At 35.9% G+C, this 8,669-nt stretch overlaps 1 protein-coding gene across 9 annotated transcripts in view; it reads right to left on the minus strand.

Moving 5' to 3' along the window:
• The window catches only part of CCDC141 (coiled-coil domain containing 141), a 181,578-nt gene extending 176,613 nt beyond the window's left edge, over positions 1 to 4,965 (minus strand). For 5 of the 9 annotated variants that reach the window (XM_070580350.1, XM_070580349.1, XM_070580346.1 and 2 more), the window contains exons 1-2: positions 4,680 to 4,848; positions 3,336 to 3,432 (exon numbers count right to left, since the gene is read on the minus strand). The gene's annotated coding sequence lies outside the window, so the exon portion shown is untranslated. Of the gene's footprint in view, positions 1 to 3,335; positions 3,433 to 4,679 lie in introns of all 9 variants that reach the window. The other 4 variants (XM_070580351.1, XM_070580348.1, XM_070580347.1 and 1 more) reach the window with 1 other exon arrangement.
• Between the last annotated feature and the right edge of the window lie 3,704 nt (positions 4,966 to 8,669).

Consider the following 8,669-nt stretch of genomic DNA (forward strand, 5'->3'; position numbering starts at 1 on the left):
AGCATAATATGTAACTATAAATTGCATTAACTCCGGTAAACAGCTTGCATAATAGTTAATATAAAATATATTCGACTAAAGAAATCGGTACACTATAATTAGATGTATCTCTTTCAAATGTTAAACTACTAAAAACTTTTTGAGTTACGGTTTGTTTATACTCTGCCTCCCCTATCATCACCAAAAAAAAAGAAAAAAAAACAAAGCAAGAAACCTTACAGGCATTCTCATATCCTTTGAAGTCGATGGAGGATCTTGCCGAGGTTATTATTGCCTTCTCTGTTTATCCCTCTGGGAAATGCCTGTTTTTATACCAGCTGAATGTTAGTGAAATAGTCTCCATAGGGAGTCAAAAAGCTATAACTGGATTCTGTAGAGTTGCAAATCACACATTTTTTCCATTTTTTTTATTGTGGTAAAATACACATAACATAAAATTTACTATCTTAATTATTTTTGTGCATAGTTCAGTGACATTAAATACATTCATAATGTTGTGCGACCATCCCTACTATCCAACTTTGTAACTCTTTTCATCTTGTAAAACTGAATCTCGACACCTATTAAACAATAACTCTCCATTGCCCCCTCCCCATTGCAAGCACTCTTCCATTTTCTGTCCTGATGATTTTGACTGTTATAAGTATTTCATATAAATGGAATCACACAGTATTTGTCTTTTTGTGACTGGTTCATTTCACTCAGTATAATGTCCTCAAGTTTCATCCATGCTGTAGCGTATGTCAGAATTTCCTTCCTTTTTAAGGCTAAATAGTATTCCATTGTATGTATACACCATATTTTGCTTTTCAATTCATCCATCAATGGACACTTGGGTTGCTTCCATGTTTTAGCCATTGTGAATAATAGTGCTGCGATGAACACAGGTGTACAAATTATTCCTTTGAGACCCTGTTTTCGATTCTTTTGGGTATATACCCAGAAGCAGAATTGCTGGATCATACGGTAATTCTATTTTTAATTTTTTGAGGAAACACCACACTGTTTTCCACAGTGGAAAATAGCACATTTTAATGAAATACAGGTAGCTAGTATTTTAAAAATTTTATCATGTGATTATTTTTTAGCTCTGTCTATGGGTATGCCATTACAACAATGCACTTTCTTTGCTGGAGTATATGTGGGATATGCTCATTTTTTCATTCCCCAGTGTTTGTCTTAATCAGTACTACTTTGCGTTGAACTGTATTCAACTTGATAAAGACAAATTAGACAGACCAAATATAAATAACCCAGAATGAGTCTATCCAGATTAAAAATTGAAGGCAAAACTTTCTCTGCTGTTTTTATTATTAGCAGTAATAATAATAGCTACCATTTCATGACAGCTAATTATGTGCCAGGAACTGGGATAAGTGCTTTTTACTCTTTATTCCATTTAATCCACATAATAAGACTGGAAAGACTTATTTTCCCAACTTTGTAAATCACACACACACACACACACTCTCACACACAGTGATTCCCTGATTCTAGTCTCCTCTGGTCCAATCTTTTTTGCCTGGGTTTCAAAATTATCTATGGTCTGGTCTCACCTACCTGCCCAGTGACAATTACCATTATTCCCAGGCCATCAGAGAGATCATCCTTGTTCTCTACTGAATTAATTCAGTTGTTCTATCCAGGAATATCATCCCCTTCCTTCCTTCCTCTGCCAAATTCCTCCCATTGCTAAAGACCAAGATGATGTATCAACTCCTCAAACAGACTGGTTTGTACTAGAGGGGCAGGAAGTGGAGGGGGGATGAAAGGGGTAAAGGGGCGCATATGCGCGGTGACAGACAGAAGCTAGACTTCTAAATAGAAGCCGAAATAGACTGATGTACACCTGACATTTATATAACGTCATAAACCAATGTGAACTCAATAAAAATTTTTTTAAAAGGTATCAACTCCCTTTAAAAGTTGAAATACCTACTTATATTCCTCTTTCCTCAAAATTTAGTTGTAACTCAAAATTTAATAATTACATGCTTGTATTATAAGTGTGTATTGTTTTCTAATGATTTCACTTCCATTCGTATTATTTCTCAACTAGATTTAAAGCTCCTTATGTATAGGAGCCCTGTCTTGACGTATTTTTTTGGATCTTTGCAGACCACCTCATAGGTTATTGCAGAGATTCAAAGATTTGCTTTATGTAAATTGCTTAGAAGAGAACCTGGCATGTAGCAAGTGCTGTGTATGGAGCATGGAACTAGGGACAGAAATGGCACTTACAAATATTGGCTGACTGATTGAATCACATTAGTCATATTGGAAAAAAAGATAGTTTTACTATGGCTCATTCCTTCAGTATTTATTCACACAACCAATAGTCATTGAGCATTTGCTATACAGCAGGCACTTATGCATTAGGAATATAGCGGTGAGTGAAACAGAGGTCCCCACCCTCAAAAAGGTGGCATTCTAGTGAGAAAAGACAGACCATAAATAATGAGATAAAGAACCAAGGTAAATATACACTGTGATAGAAGCTAAGGGAAAAACAACTGGCAGTGGGTTAAGTAGACTGAATCACAAAAGGTTACATTTAGAATTTGCCAGAGAAATCAGGGGATGCTTTCAGGGTATGTCTATTGGAATACAGAGATTAACAGGAATAATAAACCGATAGTGATTACAAAACAACAATAAATAAATCACACAATATGGCAAAGGCAGTGGGTTAGAAGCATGGGCTCTGAGGTTAAACTGCCTTAACCTCTATACTTCGGTTTCCTCACTGCAGACCGGGGATCATGGGAATACCTACGTCATATAGGCTTGTCGGAAGGATTGAACAGGATAATATTTGCAAAGTACTTAAAATAATGCCTGGCATGTAGGTGTTGTTCTGGTAGTTAAATATTCTTATTTCTAAGACAACAACAACACCTGTTAAGGGATTTCCTAAATATTGTAACTGCCACAAAATTTGAAATAAAATTTTTAGAATTAAGTTAAATTAAAACACATGGTAGGCAACACAGCTGGATAAACGTATTAGAAAGACATAAAACACACATTACCAGGGAGGAAATTATTTCACTACAATCAAATGATAAAAACATTTCAGTGAATCATCATTTCTAGAATACTGTTTTTACCATTCTGTTAGCCAAAATCTTCCCTAATTTATTCTTTGTACCATGTAACACCCCTCCTGGCATCTCTCATTTGTTTCGTAGATTACAAGCATTCTCACTTAATTGCCATCCATAAGTCAATGGAAGTTGCTCTTTCCACTTAAAACAGCCTCCATTCTAAACGTCAACTTATACTTCTACGCATGCATTCATTTGTTCATTCGTAGAGTATAATTAAATACCTACCAAGTGTCAGGCACTGTTCTAGATGCCAGGCACACAGCAATAAACAAAACAAAGTTCACCCAGTGATAGAGCTTGCCTTCTGGCGGGGGAGACATAACTAAATAGGAAACAAACAAAAAGTACATATATAATTATGTGAGGATGTAATAAGTGTTATGAAGAAAAATAAGGTAGGCTAAGAAGAAGAGAGTGAACAGGGAAGAAGAGTTTAGGAAGGAGTCAGGAGAGGTTTCTCGTATAGATGATATCTGAGTAGAGACCAGGATTAAAGACATGCAGGTATCTGGGGAAGAACATTCCAGGCGGCTGAGGCACGCTTGTTATGTTTGAAAAGCATCCAATAGGCTAGTGTGGCTGGAGCTCAGTGAGGTTTGAGATGACACTGATAGAACATGAGAACTGGGAGGTGGCGGTTGCTAGTTCACAGCTTTCTAGGTAGGTCCCTCTACATCCTGGTTTGCTTGGGAGAACCATGGTTTACACCTGTTGCCCGGCATAATTACTCTTAAGGTCCCTTTCACTCTCCAAAGAGTCCTGTTTGGATGATAAATTAGGTGGTAGGCTTGCTGTTAAGCTAAGGTAAGAACTTTGTATTTCATTCTGAGATGGGACATCATTGCAGGATTTTCAGCCAAGTAACAACATCGTTTGACTTAACATCGTTAAAGAAGCTCTTCATGGAGAAGAGACTGTAGGAGTTAAGAGTGAAACCAGGAGGTAGGGTGAATTCCAGTGCACAAACACCAACACAATGCTCCTTGGGGAAGTTTCTTTACAGACACTTAAGTTTTACTTAAGAATAATAATGTATCCAAAATATGACTCTTGTTAACAGAGAGAGTTTTACTCTCTCTGTACACTGACTTCCATTGATTTCCTTACAATTGAACGTGTTTAATGACATAGAAATCCTTAGCTTATCTATAAGATCTGGGAGAAGAATTATAAACAAACAACTTCTACATCCAGCAAATTTCCCTTCAATAAGCGGCAAGGAAAACAAAACAAAACAAAACTTGAGCAAGTTCAAAGAATACTTAGTTTGGTCAAAAGATCAAAGATGGCTGTATTTGTTATAATTTTAAGCAATGGTATTTATGTACATGTTATCTTGAAAATTCTCTATTTAGAGCCATGTTTGATCTGGAAAACTGTCAAATGTATGTGTAGACTTTAGTTAAAATGAACAGTAATCATGTGGCTATTACTGATTTGGGAGAAGTCCTTTTTGAATGGGAGAGATGCATGAAATATCTCAAGCCAGAAAAGATTTTTAAAAATCACAGAAAAGCTTTCACGTACAAAGTTTATTTTATAAAAATTTTAAGTCACAAGACTTCCTACCTGCGTTGAGCTGTGCACCTAGGCTCTGACGTAGCAGGGTTGTCTCTCTGATACAATTCGTCCCAACATACGAAGTGTCCTGAGAAGCACCCTTCAGAAGGGAGGGCAATTGTATGAGAAGACAGGAATCTTAGTCAACTTGATTTCGGAAAATTGCATTTCTTTTGTTTTTCCTTACTGTTGCTAAACTCTTCTTGAGGCTGAGAATTTCCATCCGAGAGTAATCCCCAGGGAGGCCTCGAGAGCAGCAGGCATTCCAGCTGCTTGGGAAGCCAGTGGTGACACTGAGGGTGAGCTGTCACTTCTCGGAGCAGCTATAGTCGTCGACAAAGAGAGAAAAATAATATAAAACCCTAGCATATGAACATCAGACACTCTAAACAGGATGGTGTTATCCATGGATTCTAAGCAGGAAGTATGTGAAGAGTTAAAAAGAGAAAAGGGTTTTTTTAAACATGAGGTTTTATTGAGAAACACTATGACATAAATAATGTATATATGTATACATTTGTATAATAATACAGGTATGTGTGTATATGTTGTATTTAATAAGACTTTGAAGTAGTGTTATAATGGGCCATCTCAGTTGTATCAGGTGGTGTTTCACGATTTACTGAGAGTTTATTGGTATCAATTTAATGACAAAGTCATCTTTTAACAGAATTCTACCATAGACAATACTTTTTAAAACTTAAGTGAGTTTCTAAAAATTTACTGTATGTTTTTTGAGATCCACATCCTCATTTCAAGTAAGAACGCCCCACACCAGTGTTCACACAGAAGTCCTTTGCTATGGGAATCATCGTTTTTGTTAATACATCACTCACCGGAGTCATCGAACCCACATGAAAGGCAATGATTACCGAGAATGTCCGGAAGGACAAAGAAGTTACTAACACCTGCAGGAAAAAAGATATTCGTATACTCAGGCTTTTAGGAAAAACAGGAAACAAAATGAGAGAAACTCACAGAAACCTGGAAATCAAAAATGGAAACAAAAGTAGCAGGTCATTTGTGCCCCACCCCACACAACTCACACCGCCCTAAGCAAACCAGTTTCCTATCACAAATTCCACTCTCACAAAGGGAGGACTTCAAAAGGAAAGTCACTCTGCTTTATGTAGAGTTCAGCTTCTGGTTCTGGCGTGTCCCTGCCTTGAGCTCCTGCTATCAGGGTGAGCTGATAGCTTTGCCACAAATGTTTGCTGAGCACCCACCAAGCAGGCCCTGATTTCCCTTGTCAGCACCATCCTCATTAAATCCCTCTAGATTTGTAAAATTTGTAACTATTTATTTTGGTTGGGCCTCTCAACAACCTTGTACCGCGGTCAGGGCAGGACTATTACTTCTGTCATGTGAGTTGGAGAATTGAGGCAAAAGGAATTAAGTGGTTTCTTCAAATTCATGAAGTGAGCGAGTCGAGAACCCAGCCACTACCCTCTTAGTCACTTGTTCCAATGCCACAGGGAGTAAGTTCTTCTCTCCCAATGTTGGATCAAAAATTACACAGATGTCCACACACACCCATCACTCAGCTAGTCCACACGGTTGAGCACTTCCTAGACAGAGCTCTCTGAGTCAGAACACTGCGCCAAGCACCCTTAAAAGGCAACAACAGAAGTACAAAACTCCATTTCTGTTCTCAATTTTCCTCATTAGAAAACCAAAAATAAAATACACACACAGACTACTTTGACCAGAAGGCTTTATATACAGGAAATGTATCAAGCTAAAATGTCCTGGAAATGAGAAGAACTCTCTTAAAGAATTTCCCAAATCAATGTGAGCAATCCTAATACAGAACAGTTTTACACATGGGTGTAAATTAATGTTCCAATAAAACTGCTTTGGGTTTGTGTCATAGTTCTTCTTCCTACTTTTTCTTCAGTTAAAATGAAATCACATTATTAAGAATTTGTCACATAGGAGATTGGAAATCAATTCTTCTAATACTAGTCACTATAGGATTGTTTAGTGATTTGTATGAATTATGCATTGATAATCATTCTTTTATACTTTAAACAGAAAACAAGAGCATCTACTGTTCAAACGTCTGTTTAAAATCTATGTTATGTACTTTTAACTTCTCAGGTTCCTAATTTCTCCAAATTTTACACAGGTAAGTTTAAATATGAGTAATAAAAATAAGATACATGATTTCCTTGGATTTTCCTTTTTCCTCGTACCTCACTGGTATTTAAGAAAAGAAAATCCATGAGGAAAGGAAATAGCTGTATTTGGCATTCATTTTGTAATTTACCAGTATTTTGAATATTCAATCTGTCTTTACTTGCCATTTCATTGGATTATCTATCTATTCAATATAGATAAAAAGTAGAGGCATGTAGGACCAGGTTTAAACACTGGATGACTCCCTGAAAATCTGAATTCACTAATCTTGGTCTTTCCACTAGTTTTTCAGATACTATTTTAATGTAATGATTTCCAATCTTCTTTAAACTACCACACTCTGTGGTTCAATCTGTGAAATTACTAACCCATCACTTCCTTCTTCTTGCCAAAGGGATATCATGGACTAAATTGTGTTGTAATATTAATCAGGTTTTTACAGGTGTTTTGGAATTCCTGTGAAGATTTTTGAAGATACTTTGAGGTACAACAAACTTTAGACTTAGAAATATTAGTATTCCATTTATTTATTTTTTCCAGCCTCACTGAGATATAATTGACACATAAGGTGAACAACGTGTTGATTTTAGGATTTAAAATAACATTTTAGGATTGTTGTTTCCATTTGTGTGAAAAATGTCATTGGAACTTTGATAGAGATTGCATTGAATCTATAGATGGCTTTGGGTAGTATGGATATTATAGCAATATTAATTCTTCAGATTCATGAACATAGGATATCTTTCCATCTGTTTATGTCATCTTCAATTTCTTTCATCAAAGTCTTGTAGTTTTCAGTTTACAGATCTTTTACCTCCTTGGTTAAATTCATTCTTAAGTGATTTATTGTTTTTGATGCTATTGTGAATGGAATTGTTTTATTTATTTCTTTTTCAGATAGTTGGTTGTTAGTGTATAGAAATGCAACTTATTTCTGTATATTGATTTTATATCCTGCAACTTTATTGAATTTGTTGATTAGTTATAACAACTTTTTGTTGGAGTCTTTAGGGTTTTCTGTATATAAGATCATATCATCTGCAAACAAAGACAATACTTCTTCCTTTCTGATTTGAATATGTTTTCTTTCTTTTTCTTGCCTGATTGCTCTAGCTAGGATTTCTAATACTATGTAGGAGTGGTGAGGGTGGGCATGCTTGCCTTGTTCCTGATCTTAGAGGAAAAGTTTTCAAGTTTTCACCATTAAGTATGATGTTAGCTATGAGCTTGTCATATATAGTCTTTATTATGTTGAGGTATGTTCCTTCTAAACTCAATTTGTTGAGAGTTTTTATCATGAAAAGATGTTGAATTTTGTCAAATGCTTTTAATACGTCTATTGAGATGATCATGTGATTTTTGTCTTCCATTCTATGAATGTGATGTATCACATTTATTGATTTGCATATGTTGAGCCATCCTTGCATCCCAGAGATAAATCCCACTTGACCATGGTGTATGATACTTTTAATGTGCTGTTTGCTAATGTTCAGTTTGCTAATATTTTGATGAGAATTTTTGCATCTGTATTCATCAGGGATGTTGGCCTATAGTTTTCTTTTAGTATCTTTGTCTGGCTTTGGCTTTCAGAGTAATGCTGACTTTGTAAAATGAGTTTGGGAATGTTCCCTCCTCTTCAATTTTTTGGAAGAGTTTGAGAAGGATTAGTGTTAATTCTTTAAACATTTGGTAGAATTTGCCAGTGAAGCCATCTCGTCCCGGACTTTTTCTTGTTGGGAGGTTTTTGGTTACTGATTCAATCTCCTTACTTGTTACTGGTCTGTTCAGATTTTGGATTTTTTCATTATTCAGTCCTCAGTAGGTTCTGTATTTCTTGGAATTTATCTGTTTCTTCTAGGT

Source organism: Equus przewalskii, chromosome 17 (genome assembly GCF_037783145.1).
Source record: "Equus przewalskii isolate Varuska chromosome 17, EquPr2, whole genome shotgun sequence".
Lineage (NCBI taxonomy): Eukaryota > Metazoa > Chordata > Mammalia > Perissodactyla > Equidae > Equus > Equus przewalskii.